Source organism: Apostichopus japonicus, chromosome 2, assembly GCF_037975245.1.
Source record: "Apostichopus japonicus isolate 1M-3 chromosome 2, ASM3797524v1, whole genome shotgun sequence".
Taxonomy (NCBI): domain Eukaryota; kingdom Metazoa; phylum Echinodermata; class Holothuroidea; order Aspidochirotida; family Stichopodidae; genus Apostichopus; species Apostichopus japonicus.
Window position 1 is genome coordinate 15,902,098 of NC_092562.1, and position 16,764 is coordinate 15,918,861.

General features: G+C 35.0%; 1 protein-coding gene across 4 annotated transcripts in view; it reads right to left on the reverse strand.

Moving 5' to 3' along the window:
- Positions 1–16,764, reverse strand: part of LOC139979753 (protein O-linked-mannose beta-1,2-N-acetylglucosaminyltransferase 1-like) — a 146,352-nt gene that overhangs the window by 80,487 nt on the left and 49,101 nt on the right. For all 4 annotated transcript variants that reach the window (XM_071990861.1, XM_071990838.1, XM_071990869.1 and 1 more), the window contains one exon: positions 6,961–7,012. The gene's annotated coding sequence lies outside the window, so the exon portion shown is untranslated. The remainder of the gene's footprint in view (positions 1–6,960; positions 7,013–16,764) is intronic.

Here is a 16,764-nt window from a genome sequence, read left to right on the forward strand (position 1 = left end):
GGGAGAATTTATTATTAGTTTTTTTTTATCATTGCTGCTTCGTTACTAATATATAAGGGGTACTTCTGTAAAGCTGCATTTTGTGTAAAAAAGCTGCAATTTATCACAATTAAGCTGGTGATACCTGCCCAATGGACTAATAAAAGGAAACATTGTGATACACGAAAAATTGAAAACTTTATAAGCTACCTAATTTAATCCACTGTCAGTTAATTAATATTACACCAAAATCACTATAACAAAACTTTCAGCAGTTTGTGCACATTATCATAATACTGTCAATATTATACAAATTAATATACTTTAGATTTCCTAGATAATAAACCCACCAAAATTCTGAAAGTTTTATTTGAAATAAATTTAGCTAAGACCACACATGTTGCAACCCAATGAACTGATAGGCTGAGACAGCTAGTACAATCAAGTTTCTTTGTCACAAAATATTCTCACCACACAAAGATTTTAATGCACTAATTTGAAAACTAATTTGAATATACACACTGCAGAATTTTTCATGGCCAAACAGACCTCCCAAAACACATCTGGATTTAAACTGCCTCATAAATGTAATTTCCACCAATATAAAAGCGGTCCCTGTCATTTATTTAGTTCCAGGATTATAGGTACTTGTGTTATACAGCCTACACTCTGTATCCTACCACACATTCTGACTGAGTGTTTCTCTGCTTCATATTGGATACAGAGCTACTGTAATACTGTAGGTTGTTAATAGTGAAATCATCAATCATTCTGGTCAAATGGAAGGGTCATAAAATACCAATTGATGGGCCTTGGGAAGAGAGAAAGGTGTGTATATATAGTACAGTTAACTGGAATGTTTATTACTGCATGTACAATTAATGGCGAGGGGATAAGATAAGGAAGGGCTCCATGTTTTGGCTCTTGGAGGAAATTTTGTCTCACAAGGATGTTTCAGACTGTAAGCTCCTTGTGAGACAAAAAATCATTTTTTTTTATACAGATCGTCAGCAATTAACATATGGTTTGAAAGCTCAGCATGGGACTTGTGATCACTGGTTTGAATCCCATACTAGTCATTCTTCCCCACTAAAAATTTCATCCCAAACTTTAAATTGACTGACATCCCTAACTCCTCTCCATGCCCTCCCGTGCCTTCCCCTTGCCCTTATCCCTCGACGAGCCTCCGAAACATCTTCACAAAGGGACTGCTATCATAATTGGACCCTCGTGTTCAGTTCCTCCATATCCAAAGTTTTTTCCTCCTTATCATATAAACAGGCTTTGAAATTAAGAGCAAGCAGGTTTAGCCCACCACCCCTGAAAAATTGATCAAGTTAACACACCCCCAATCACCTTCAATCCCTTTAAAGTTAATATTGTTACCATGAATAATTTTAGAAAACTCATTTCCATCCTTGATTATAACTTTAAATTCAACATTCCTTCCTCATTTGCTTACAATAAAAAAAGAGTCTTTCAACAGACTAAGGAGTAATTCAAACTTGAGTCACAAAAAACGATCTGAGAGAAGAAGTAGGTGCGGTTAGAAATGAAATACTATGTTAAAAGATTCATGAGCAGTCCACAATACTGCGTGAACAACATTAAGACATTCAACTGAATAATTTTTATCTAAAGAAAACTGTCTGTTTTGATTCAATTCCTGTCAAATCACCTTGTTTCAGATAAATCTGTAAATACCCCTACCCTGTACAGAAATAGAAAAGGCATTGATCGAGGATAACCAAAAAAAAACACTTTAAAATTTTCATGTTAAAGTAAAAGGCAGAAACTAAACAGGACATTGCCCCTGAAGTACTGTAGTTCAGTGGGGGGGGGGGGGGGGGTGGCGCAATGCTAAAGTTGATTTGAGTGCATATGCAGAAAGGAGTGAAGTCAATCTCAAACTTTCAGAAGTTTCTTTAACGCAAAACTTACTAGTTTGGGAATACGAATGATGATGCTTACCTGTCTCCTTGGCATATATTCATTCTGATCTACCTAGTCAATAACACATCAGGGGCACAGAGCATGCAAGACTGTTATCATTTATTTATAAGCTAGGTAGATAGCCCGAGAGGTATGAAGTCAAATTCGCAATTCTTACCCAAATGATCTGAAGTATAATTTTCAAACTAACTTCAAAATTAATTTCTTCTGGTCATCACTCATCAGGATATGGTATTTTACTTGCAAATACAAACCAACTTCTTTAAATTCTCATTTAATTCTGATTCTCAAGTTTCCTTTGATAGGAAACGTTTTGTTCTTATCTCATTCCTCTTTATTTTTAATTTCTTCCTTTGTAATCTCTCTAGTATTTAACCAAACCTTCTTTGGTACCTCAATATTTGACATTGATCACCAGGGAAGCAGCCACCTTTGTACTGGAAGTGGGGGGGGGGGGGGTGAGCCTGATGTTAAGTTCAACAGCAGAGGGATGGGTCTAATGGGAAAGGTACCCATCACACATTATTTTCACAGATAGCATAGGGGTTGCCGTGCCTCCTCTGGAATCCTTATCTCTTTCATCTAAGAGCTGTCAGAAATTTTGAACAAGTCATTTTCACTACAGAAAAATGAAAAACTTTATCCATTTATTTGTAAAACCATTTTTTACTCCGCTGTACCAACCCCCCAACCCCCAACCCCCTCTTCCTCTCCCTCTCTCTATTACTTTATTGACAGAAATACACTTGCTTTTAATAACTAAACATTTAAGCAAATTAGCATTTGAATTTCATTTGAATTTTACTCATCAATCTTTAACATCTTCTTTCTACGTTTGTTTTTTACTCAGAATTAGCGTCTTTCCTGAGAGTCTGAAAATCTTTGAACGTAACGTTCTCTCTCGAACTAGATGGAACATCTCCCAAATCCAATCAGACAATATTTTTCCTCTGGTGATGGATTTTCCTCTCTTCCCTTGAAAATCTATCCCCCTTTTTGGTATCTAACTACCTCTCCTCCATTTATCCAAAGTGATTTACTGTCTTCTCTGATTTCGCGCCAAATCATCCTTGATTTCATTTTCCGCGGCGGCTGTAAGTTAAACCGATCATCCAAAACTTGCTCCGAGGGAACCTAGGTGATGGAGCGATTTTTTGGGTAATAATGCAATAGTGTGTGTGTGGCTGTGCCCGTATCCCTCTGTCTGTGGCTGTATAAGCCAGGTTGTCAAAATTGATAACTTTCCTTAATGTTTCATGGCCGCCATAACCGGATCTGATCACGTTCGTTTTCTTTAATGACTCGTGGAATTGCATTGATATATATCATGGCTAATAGTTTACTTAGACGTCAATAATCTCATTTGCTAAACTTGGAAAGTGTTTGAATGGTGCATTTCCATTATAGATGGGGCATCAACTTTCTTGAATTAATGAAAGGATACAACGATACATTAGCAGTAAAAGTTCATTTCAAAATCCCAAACTGTTGATGTTAATAAATGTCACCTACATTTTTCATGCTGGCGTGGTTACGGTGATCTTGGAATGTCTTCTTGTATATGGGCTTGGCAGTATTACTAAAATTAGGCATGTAGGTTAATTATGTACAGATGATTGCCAAAATTAGACTATGGGCTTTGCATCTTTTGGCAATTTGATTCCAATCTGTGATCCAATAAGAGGTATAAATATCCTCATGTGGATCTTTGTGTGGTTACCTAACATATCAGTACTTATTAAATACATGGTTATTGAGTGGGCTTGATCAAACACATTGACTCACTCAAGTGTGTTTATGTGGAATTAAGCTATACATATCTATATCATGGAAGTACATTCTGCTAAAAATTAGTAATTACAGTACAAATAAAGTCTCTTTCATTGAGATTCAACCAGAGACTAAACAATACCACCTCTACCTCCCCCACTTTTGTATATCATTTAAATAATCTAATTTCTTTGACTTAAATTGATACTTCTTTAATTTGCCACAATGCTATAATGCTCTACATTACAAGTCTCTTTTCTCCACAATTTTTTTCCCTTTCCAATCTAATATTTCTTCAAATTCCACAATACAGATAAATCTTTGTCATACATTTAATCTTCCTGCGGTTCATCCAGCAACTTATCCCAACCACAACATGTATTGCGGTCTTCTACCAAAACATTCCATAATACATATCTTTATACTACATATATCTACATATATATATATATATATATATATATATATATATATATATATAACATATAAATATAGATATATAATTTTCCCACCACTGCAGTTTCTTAAAATGAATAAAACATCTCTTTTGTGTGCCAATCTTCATTTCCCTGACAGCAACTTCTCCAATTACCCCTCTTTGTGCCATCCTCCAATTATTTTGGGAATCCAATTTGCTACTTATTTGACACAATTCCTATTTCTCCGTGGTACAACCTGAAGCGAGAAGTGATAAAATGGACAGCGTTCCCACCATCGGTATTAATCCGATACCACAGAGGTGTATATATAAAGGTGCATACAGATCTGCATTCTATTGACTATGAAGTCAGTAGCTGATATTTGCACTATTTTGGCAGCATGCATCTACCTACAGTACCAAGATCTGCTAACAACATTGTAGTACAATATCGACAAACCTACAACAGCTGCTCTGTGATCGGTCAACATGGTCTTATTTTATATCCAGAAACAAGATTTACAGTCAACAAATTATCAACTTTTAGTCTCAACAAAACATTGGTCTAAACCACACAGAATCCTTCAAACTATTCCTAAATGTTCATGGATGATTTAGTTGAAAAATTGGGTAAAATGTAGGAATTTAAATTTTAAGATTAAGTGAAAATATAAACTGGCCATTGAACTTGATGGTATCAAAATTATTGGAATGAAGACCATACCAAATCTCAGCAAAGACTTCATTGTGGAGGCATACAATGAACCTCACAAAACACATTTTAGCATCTAAAGATTGCAGAAATTGGTATTCTAATTTATAAAGCACTGAAAGATTTTAAGCAGTTTGATACAGTTGCCAAGGTACATTAATTTTAAATATATTAGCTAGCTACAGTGGTATTGCTCAAAAATAGATTGTTTTTTAACAAAACTAAGTTCAACTATTAAATATGCTTTCATCAAATGAACATTTAATTAGCAAAATTTAATGCACTAATTTTTAATACAATAGCTTTGTGGTATTGCTCAAAAATAGATTGCTATTTTTCAAACTTAGAAACTATTTAATATGCTTTCACCAAATGAATGCTTAATTAAGTAATCAAGGATTCTGTTTTACTCCTTTCATTGACCAAACACTTTTGCAACATTTCAGTTCCGAATGAATTGGAGATCCACACACAAATCGGACGTCTAGGCACTTTGGGTGGTAGAATGAGAAGGAAGGGCATTGACCGGAGAGGTCCGGATATAGAGGGCGCATAGTGTTAAAAGGTTACCAGTCATTCTAGGCATGCTAGAACAAGATTGAAAGGTTGTGGGGAGACAGGTAAGGGAGGAACGAAGTAAATATCACCGACACAAAAGAAATGCAAAATATAAGAAGGAATAGGTGGGACCTACAAAGTAGCCGCTCCCCCTGTTCAAGATTTTGACCATGGTTTATGCATAGTCATAGGAGTAAATACATTCACATAGAGTGGAATTGCATGATTATAAATTCTTAAAATTTGCTGACACTGCCCAAGCCTACCTAGCTTGCAATGTTAATGAGGCTCATTGTTTTCTGATTCAAACATAATATACAGTACTAACGTTATATGAAAAAGAATGTTCCGAATAGTGAAAATGTCCATTTTTTTATTTCTTCTTAGTTCACGCAACAATCTTGATGAAGTATACAACAGTTGTTTGATTATTATCACAGGCGGCATGCAGGTTTTCTAATCATTTTAAGGCAGCGAGTGAAATATCCCTCATGTCCCAGGTACATGACAGGCTGCACTTACACCAAAGTAAACCTCAGAAATTGATAGCCGAAGGTGGAAACAGAAGCAGAGAGATACCACATAACAATCACCATAATGAGTGTGAGGCAGACCCATGTGGTACACTTATAACTATAAATACAGTATGGATACTACATAGAGTATTGGTATGGAAGAATTAGCACAGGCTTAATAGCAAGACACCATATCCTTCTTGACCAGACAAGGACCCAGGGGTGTGGGATGTACAGCCCCCCCCCACCCCAGCTCGTGTCAACCCAAGACGACGTATTAAAAGTAGTTATACTATCGCTCAACCGTGAAACCGTGAGTGTAGATCTAACTATAGACAAAGCTTATAGCCTAACTATGGCTCAGAAATCAAATGGCACCATTTCACGTCAGAAATTTCATTTTTCTTTTCTGGGGGAAGACCACCCTGCAAACCCTCTACATGGGAGACAGTTTCAACGACCCCATGGCCACACTCCCTCATTAAAATTCAGCATCTGTCCATTTTGATTCAGTTAATTATCGATGGCTATAAGCTATAAAAATGTTATTCCCATTCAAAAACATACACAAATTTCATTCCTATCGATACACTTCTGAATAGCAAAGTATTCAAATGAAACTTCCCATATGTAATATGAATATTGCTGAGACAAAAGCTGTAAATCAGTGTAAGAGACTATACCTTCATCTTTGACATGATATTAGCTTAAAATATTTATCTTTTAATCACATGTCTCTTGTAATCCTTTATCATAATAATTATGAGGACTCATGTGAGCAAGCAACTTAAGTACATATATTTGTGTATGCATTAAGTGTGGGTTAGAAATGTAAAGGGCTGTTTTTCATATTGTCCACATGAGTCTATGTGTGTGTGACTTAAAGTTACACACCACCTGCTTGAGTGCATGGAGCTGTTATCACGCTCCCTGGTTTATCCGGGCGATGTCCAAACAATAGAAACATTGTAGGGTAACACACCAATTGGGTAAGTGGTGAGAAAGTGTGAACACCATATTAGTGATGTCAAAGAAACTTGAAGAGAAATATTTACCTTTACAGAAGCTAAGAATGAACCAGCAGCCTACAGTCATGTGAGATGTATCCTACAATGCAAGAGAGAGAAAAGATAATATCATTAAATGAATCATTTTTAACTTGAAACTCCATTTACATCTTGAGGTATCATACTTAAAAGGTACTTTTAAAAACCATAATTTCGCATTCAAATTTTTGTGTAGCAGTTTGGAAAACTCTGCATTTTGTGTCTTACAAAATACTATGGTTCCTGTGTAAAGGAACACTGGTATACATCCTTAGAGTTATAATGCAATTTGACCACTTTACACAGCAATTTGTAATACGATATACTTGGATAAATTATTCCTTGTAATGTTACTCAAGTCCACCGCAATCACACAAGAAGAGATGGTATTTTGGGCATAAACTTCCATCTGTTGAAATAACTATTTTTTTAAATTTCAAGACATTAGCAACACACAAAATTTCCTATATGTATTAACATGAATAATGATTCTTTTACATAACAAACATGCCAGTATTAATTGACACCACATAAAATCATCATGTGCCTCCGAAAATGGCAAAAAAAATAACCACCCAATGTCCTCTTAAAAAGAGGTGCGTACGAAGTGATACAATTTGTTTTCTCAACAGAAATCAATCGAAACTTTTATTCTCCATTTTCTTCCTCTTTTTTTCTTCCCTGCAAGTTTAAAAGATGCAGAAACAATCGGCAGATGTCCTACATTCAGCAAGCTTCTCTTCACTTGCAAGATCGAACAATTTTAACTCATTTTTTTTTTTTTTATCAAAGCTTCAATCGTTTGAGGGTTTTAAGTCTCCATTGCTAAAAGCCCTCAACCGATCCTCTCACATCAATAAACATCGGTAAGTCGACCAGACGATATCCAAAATTTACAGCCTGTAAAAGCGTCCTTCCAAGTAAGCAGATCTCAAAAAGCTTTTCCTTCCAAATTTAAGTAGATTTCAACACAGAAAATTTGATAAATTACCTTAAAAGAACCTGAATCACGGAATGAAAAGTCCAATGCCTATTGCAACGTAATTCAACGCACAACCTGGAAAAACGCGGCAAAAAGAGACTCAAACCACGAACTGCGTCCGATAAATAAAAAGTTCAAGGGTCTCAACCTTTCATTTTATTGGACTTAAACGAGATGCGTCTCTCAATTTACTTTTCACTGGTGATTAATTGCAGTATTAACTGTTTCTTAAGACATGTCTAATAAGGGTTGTAAAGTTTCCTACGCAAAAAAAAAAACCTTTCCAAAAATATCTTTTGTAAGAGATATATTTGTTATCATATTTAACCTTGATATTCAATGTGTCTCATGCAATTTCATCTATCTGGGTAAGCCCATCTCAGTTTTCTTGTAGGGATATTAAATGACAGTAATTCTACTACATTACAAGGCCTAAGTGGCCGCAGTCACCCGCACGCAGGAAGAGTTCAATGCCACAGGGTATGTAGGCCCTAGAATAGTAGAGTAGGGAGATGGTATTGATTTAGAGTGCATTGGTTGTGTGGAGACATAGGGTCAACAAAGTTAACATAGCGAAAAAACTTGTGAATCCAATTTTATATTAATTAATACCAACATACATCACTCAATCAGAATCTACAGTCATACCATGACTCAATTAACAGCTTTTTTAAATCTAAGATTTGATTTTTATCTGGGAGTCTCCATTGTGCCTTGATCCATCAAAATGATTCAGCTTAACTCTTATACATTCTGGAAGAAATGTTTCGTTGCAAAGAAATTCATACCAAATTTTGATGGCTCCTTTATCCTAGTATCATTGGCACAATTTTGTTTTATTCCTTTTTTTCCAACCGACTTTACCCGGCAAGAAATAATAATCCATCGAAAGAACCTATTAAAAACGTGAAATGACAGTTCTCTTTACGTGTCCAAATTTCCACATAGCTAGCTAGCTAGCGCAGCATTGATACATGAATAGAACTTTTCAAACTCCTTGACACGCAAAATCAAATGCAGTGGAAGAGTAATTGTGAAGAGAAGATGTTGGGTTGTCCCCTCTGGTGTTGACTGCTAATCCAATCGATTGTGTCCCTATAATAGGCTAAACACGTGTCTGACAAGCTGTCTCGAATCCACAAATAGTGCCCTCTGGCCAACTTTTACACCTTCTACGGATTTGGAAAAAGCTCATTGATAAATAGGTATATTTAAAAATATATATATATAAATATATATATATATATAAATATATAAATAAATAAATATATCTATCTATCTATATATATATATATATATATATATATATATATAAATATATATATATAAATATATATATAAAAACATATATATATATATATATAAAAATATATATATATATATAAATATATATTTATATATATATATATATATATATATATATATATATATATATATACAATGAGTTTCACTGGGGACAAAACAAAATATATTTCTTTTTGTAAGTAACACAGTGCATAGCATCGATGTAATCAATAAAACCAGTGATTTAAGCACAAAGATACCTAGAAATTTAAGATAAACCATGACATCTGTCAAATATACTGAAATATTAAGGATGCTGGTTCCAAAATAAATTGGGTCAAAGTAAACATTAACTTAATAAGAACTAAAGAAACATTTCAAATGTTGACAAAATTAGGGAACGAAGTCAGATATACACATATAAGGACTAGAAAGGTGACTTAAAATATTTCCTATTTCTTCAAAATGTGTATCAAAACTCCACATATAGTTAAAAGAGTAAGCTAGCTGTAAGTGGTCGATCCATTGTATGGACGATGCGACTATACCCACATCCAGGTGGGTCAACTTTGGGTGGGTCAAATGGTTTTACATATGTTAGAAAATGGATCCACATCTTTTGAGGCTTTTGCTGTAGAAAGATCATTTATGTTATCTAATGTTTGACATCAAAAGCCCAAGCTCAGCATTCTGGGCCAGTCTGATGGGTAGAGGATGCGTTTGTGGGTAGTCCTCATAGAAGATCATGGGTCAATCCTGGGCCTGAAAGCTTGTGGACCCCTGGACAATAAACCCTGCATTCACAGTTGTTTCCTTGTGATTAACAGGAATCATGTCACATTCTGTTTATGGCTTATATGCTAGTAGATGCACATAGAGGATATAGGATTGTTAAACAGCTTTTGTACCATTTGGCGTTTTGGTAGATTTCGGGGGGGGGGGGGGTTGTAGTGTAGTAGGACCAGGTAAAAGAGGAGTGAAGTAAATAAAGCATTGTGAAGTTAAACAGCATTGTAAACAGCAATAGTACTTAGGTACCTGGTTTGGCCATGGAGCTATAAACCTGGGATTATAGCTCCATGGTTTGGCATACTTCCTCTATACAGTCATCACTTGTGCCATTAGTCTTTACAAGTCAGGTGTCAAAATATATACACACATACCACACTGCACACAGTAAGCTGTAAAGTAAATACTGTAAGGTGAACGATTTTGTCACGTAATCCAACAAACTTTATACTTATAACAAGAAAACGGAAGCAAAGTCATGACAATTGCCACATACACCAGCAAGAAATGGTCAAAACATGTCTGAATATCATCAACACAGAACACTTGATGGACTTGAATTTTGTACATAAAATTACTATCCATTAATATCTTGCGACTTGCTTGAGACAAACAAATAGGTTGAGCCTTAAAACCTTAAAGCCTTACTTTAACAAGAAAATGGAAGCAAAGTCATGACAATTGCCACATACACCAGCAAGAAATGGTCAAAATATTTCTGAATATCATCAACACAGAACACTTGAGTGACTTAAATTTTGTACATAAAATTACTATCCATTAATATCTTGAGACTTGTTTGAGACAAACAAATAGGTTGAACCTTAAAACACTTTGCAACACCAAATTATTGCACATCAGCTATAGATAGGTCAGAGTGCATGTATATGTATTCAGGAGACAGGTAAGGAAGGAATGAAGCAAACCAACACTGACTATAGTCAGTATATACTATAAGCAAAAATGTCCCTTTGTCAAATTAATAACATTAAAACAGATCATATCAACATATACATCTATATGGTCATTTCATTTTCAGATGTAACAGTACGCTGCAGTGCATATACATGCAGTGTATAAGCAGTGTATATAAGTATGTACATATATGCCTGATCAGATGCTACTATACGCTGCAGTGTATAAGCAGTGTATATAAATGCAGTGCATACATGCAGTGTATTTATGTATGTATATGTATGTACATATATATATATATAAATATATATATATAAATATATATATATATATATGTATATATATATATATATATATATATATATATATATATATATATTTATATATATATATTTATATATATTTATATATATATATTAATATATATATGCCTGATGATCGCCACAGTGAAAGGTGAAACTCTGAGTTGCAACGCGATTGAATATGGTGTTTATACATATATCAATATATATCAATTTCGGTGATCATGCACTGAAGAAGAGCTAGTTTTGCTCGAAAACTCTGCAAAAACCAAACATTGGCTGTTTTATTTGAAACATAGAAACTTCCCAAGCAATACTATTTTGGTAATGTTATGTTAACTTTGTGATAGTGGACTGGAGTATTGCATAGTATGGCACAGTATTGCCACAGTATCCCATAGTATGGACATAGCATGGCATAGTATTGACACAGTATTGACACAGTATGACACAGTATGACATAGTATTGACACAGTATTGACACAGTATGACACAGTATTGACACAGTATGACATAGTATTGACACAGTATTGCATAGCATTGACACAGTATTGCATAGTATTGACACAGTATTGGCACAGTATGAGACAGTATTGCCAGAGCATTGACATATTATTGACACGTATCAACACAGTATTGACAGCTATAAAAATGAAACATCACCACATGTGTATGTTACTTCACATTGATTGACATAAGCAGACAACACAGGTGAAACAGTTTTAATGTTTTTCCTAACTCAGCCTTGAGGTCATTGGAAGAACAAATATCTTCTTAAAAGTGCTGACATGACAATAGGATGACATTTAAACCCATAGAGACTCATGATTCAGTGAAGAGAAACATTCTTAATGTTAAAGGGGTAGAAGATTGCATGAACTATTTATCTTCTTAGAAATGCTGACATGACAATAGGATGACATTTAAACCCATAGAGACTCATGATTCAGTGAAGAGAAACCTTATTAATGTAAAAGGGGTAGAAGATTGCATGAACGCAGCACAGCGCCACTGGGACTTCCAAGGAGGTATACAGGTCTCACCTTTGCAAACTGTATTTACTTGTGTAATATGAGAATGATATTCTACTGTCTACAACCACAAACAGCTCAGCTTTGGAGTACAGTACCTTCCGGACTGCTATATACTGTACAGTTAATCCAAATTAAACTGCCAGAAATTTTCAAATGTCACTGGTTGGGTTTTAATGACGAGTCTCTTCTCATCCAATTATCTCATCAATATTACTGTACGTACGTATGTGCTCTCCGATCTACCTTGGCGATATATGTCAGAACTGGACCCTGTGTGACAATTTTCAGATTCCTATGCCCCCACCCCCTCCCAACCTCCCTCTCTCCAAAACACATTCAAATAGTAATAATCATCTGATAATATATATTCAGATACAAAAAAAAAAACCTCATCTTCACCCTCAAGCCTCTGCATTTCATTTCCTATTTCTTTTTCTGTTTTTTCTTCTTCTTGTTTTAAGGTATGACTGGCCAAATATACCTTTGTTTTTTCACATCATTCCTAAACCAACATTTCAACCCTGCTTCTTGCTTTTAATGATCCTATACTAAAACATTGCACGTAGACTAATGTGAGACTCTGTCATCATTAAATAATGTTTCTGTGAAATACCAAACAATGTTCAAACAAAGAACATTCATGACATGATTTAAAGACAGTATTCACTCATGTTGCTCCCAACCACATACTAGTTACAATTTCAAAATGGAGTAGCAGATACACACCATAAATATATCTATAAAAGAGGGGTGAGTTACAATCACAGAAGTTCTCACTCGTATGGTTAAGTTACACAATGATTGATATGAAATTGTAGTGAGTTGGAAAATCCAGAACAGTGAAAAACTTCCAGCCTCCACCGGGATTCAAACCCGGGCCTCCCGCTTTATATGCCGACACCCTAACCACTAGGCCACGGACGCTGATTGTATGTCCAGAGGTTCTAAACCGGTAAGGAAGGTCGTAATTCCACTGTAGGCGTTTGTCACCTGTATCGAACAATAGTAGTTCTGTTTTGGTGACATATTTGCCTTACTCTAGAGATCATATATAACAGCTGAATTACTGGCATAGAGTGCGATAAACCCTGGTCGAGTCACATCAAAGATCATCCGACATTATCAGAAAGATTTGCATAATTGAATAGCTGAAACTCTTCATTAGTATGCAAATTAGATAAGACAGTCAAATATCAAATGTCAAGCCACAAGCCTATATTAGTGTTAATTGTGAGTCTATGCTATTTAGTTTAATTAGGTTAAATGTGAAAAAATGGGTCAACGCTGCATTATTTGGCTGCTTTTTGTTTTTGTTTTGTTTTAAAATGTTAAAAAGCAGAGTAAACCAAGTACTACAGTCAAAAATAGGTTAGCGAAAAATAATTGCACTGATATATAAGACTTTTCACACATCCTCACAGTCATTCAGGTCTCCCTGATACATATTTAGTATGCCAGACAATGTTACCAATCCATGGGTTACAATATTGTTTTTCAGCAATTTCAATTTACACTTCTTTATTTTGAACACAAATATGAAGAAGCTAAAATGACATTTCCCAGAAACTGAATATCAAAGCTTTCGAATAAATTATAACTTTTCTTCGTATGCGTACCCGAGGTGGCATGATAGAAACAGAATTACTTACAGCTCTCTCCCTATATCTCTCTCTCCTTCTCTTCAATTTTTCCTTTCAATATCCATTTCTTTTTATTTATAGTGATTTAAAGAATATCTTCTCTCATAAAGCAGAAATCATAGCGATTCTTGTAAAATGTATGATTCAAGACCACTTCATCAATTCTGGAATGAAACAAAATCTAACCAGGGTGAAAATTAAATCCCTAAAAACATCGGGTGTCCACTCTACCGAAAAAAATTCAAATCATACTCTCTCTGTCTCAATTTACTCTTTAAATACAAAATGATTGCGGTTCAAATTCGGCTTTCTTGTATTTCTCATATTTTAATATAAAAGTCTACACTCCTTAATGCACAAAATTCACCACATCCATAACTGCATCTGGAAAATTTCCCTGAAACTTTACTCACTGCAAAATAACGTTCAAAGTTTGGTATTCCTAATATATTATCATATTTTAAAGTTGAAAGTCTTTCTCGTGCACTTCACATGAAAATTTTACCCAAAATCTGTTCTCTAACTTCAGTTTGGGGACGACCGAGCACTGAATTTCCTGACCAAACCATAAAGTCAACGATGATTGAACAGAAAACTTCTTATGTTTCAAAATATTTGGACAAGCAAATATCTCAAAGTTTTTGGTATCTAGGTCTTTAATAGCATATTGGTAATTATTAACCTGCTTTTGGTCATGACATAAATGGAATGATGTGTTTTCCATAGATTCCTCAACCTGAAGTGTTTTTCCTATTTTGACTATTCATGAACACCTAGGAATGAGCATCTTACGTCTTCAAGACGCTGGAATAAAAAGTTTGGGTATGCAAGTGGAGCATCACCTCTTAACACATTAAAGGGCAACCTTACTTTAAAACCCATCCACTTAAAAGTATTTAAAATCACATAAAAAACAAAGGTTCTCAAGTTTGATTTACAAAAACTTTCTTTTATTCTCTCCTTCCCCTTCTCTCTTTCTCTTTCTTTCTAACTAAATATGAGATTTATTTCAAATTTCATCGCATACGTAATTTCAGATCTTACGATTAGTCAACAAGTCACCGACAAAAGTTAAAACAAGAGATTAACATGCTTTTCATTTTGGTGCAGACTACAAACCATCAGCTTCATTTGTCACCACTACTGCCTAAGTATGTGATAGATTCCCTCTTTAAAACTCTGCGAGAAGTTTTGCCTTAAACGGCTTAAGACCCTTTGTTTTCTCTTAATCTCCTCTCTGATTGCACGGTCATGCCTCCATCATGTTTGCAGACTCTTGGAGAGTTTTCGGAGCCTGACCAGAATAAGTGTTGCGTGTCCTGTTTGTGCTTCAGAATAGACTAGTGGCCATTCGACTTGCCGATGACCACTTGAGCGCTGTCTTTAACATTTGCATATTTAAAGGAGCCTTCACTGATGAGGGGCTTAAAATATGTCAAGAAATAATATTTGCACATCTATGTTAGTTATAGATGGTTCTCTTTTTTTCTTTTTTTTTTCTGTCTCTCTCTCTCTTTTCCAATCAGAAGTCAGTTTGTAAATGATATCACAATAGATAGACTCAGCAAAAGCTGTCATCCCAAGGGGCAGTATAGCCTACAGATTACATGGGTTGGCAAACACTAGGAACATTTGTGATCACATACAGAGCTGGTTAAGCAAGTTATCATCACCAGATCAGTAAATTTGGGAAGGGGGGAGTGTAGCAAGAAAACTTAGGGACTCTACTTCACTTTCCCGTCATAGCAGTCATTAACTCTGTGCCACGAGAAGCTGTGTATATATCTTTAAATTTCTTAAATATCATCTATATTGCACCAACAGTATGAGCATGTTAAAATTATTTAATCTTTTATAAAACACTAGTAAATTTCAGAATGGTTTTTCACTAAGTTATTCTGTTTTGACAAATGTGGATGAAAAATTTCAGAGAAACCAAAACTGTAGCAAAATGTTGTGGTCATAAAGCAATGTAAATGGATCTTGCAATTTGGGCAAGCTGTCAATGTATACTCCTCCCATGGTAACAAAGACAAATACATCATAACAGTGCTCGGAAGCGTGATTTGTTGCTCGAAGCTGTAACGTGTATATAACACAAGGTAGGTGCTTAATCTACAACATCCACCTCCTGTTGTGTTTACAGTATGTCATGCACCACCTGGAGTTAACATGAATCTTGTATTAGGGATAAGAAATTATGCACGATGTTAATACCATGCTGTGCATATGAAGGTGAACAAAGAAAGAGTTTTATATATGTTGTGGGTGTCTAGCATACACCAGAGAAATAAAGAGGTCACTTTAAACAGCATAGGAGTGGAAATAGATAAACAGGCTATAGCATATAGAGTGAGATAATCCATAAGGAATTAGTTCTGTATGTTATCATCTATCATATAACCAAACAAAGAAAATACATGTTTAAGGAAAATATTTGTTTAATGTATCAGTTGCTTAGCAAAGTAATAGTACACACATATATACATATATGTGTGTGTGCCTGTGTGTATCAATGAGAAGTAGTCGAGACAAGTGGAACACTAGTAGTTTTTAATACTATATATATATTTATTTACTATATATATATTTACTATATATTTGGCTCTCTATCAGCTACAGAATTAAGTATAAACTACTTCTTCTCACCTTTTGTGTGCATCATCTGGAACAGCCTGTGTACCTGTCACAACTTCTCTTGCCATATATGCCAACTTGCACACTTCGGTCCTCCAACAAACTGTACTTTTAACTGTTCCTAAACCACGATTGAAGACCTATGGTAACAGAAGCTTCGAATACTCTGGGTCTTATCTCTGGAACAAGTTACCAGATCACATTCGAACATGCTATAAACTTTCTACTTT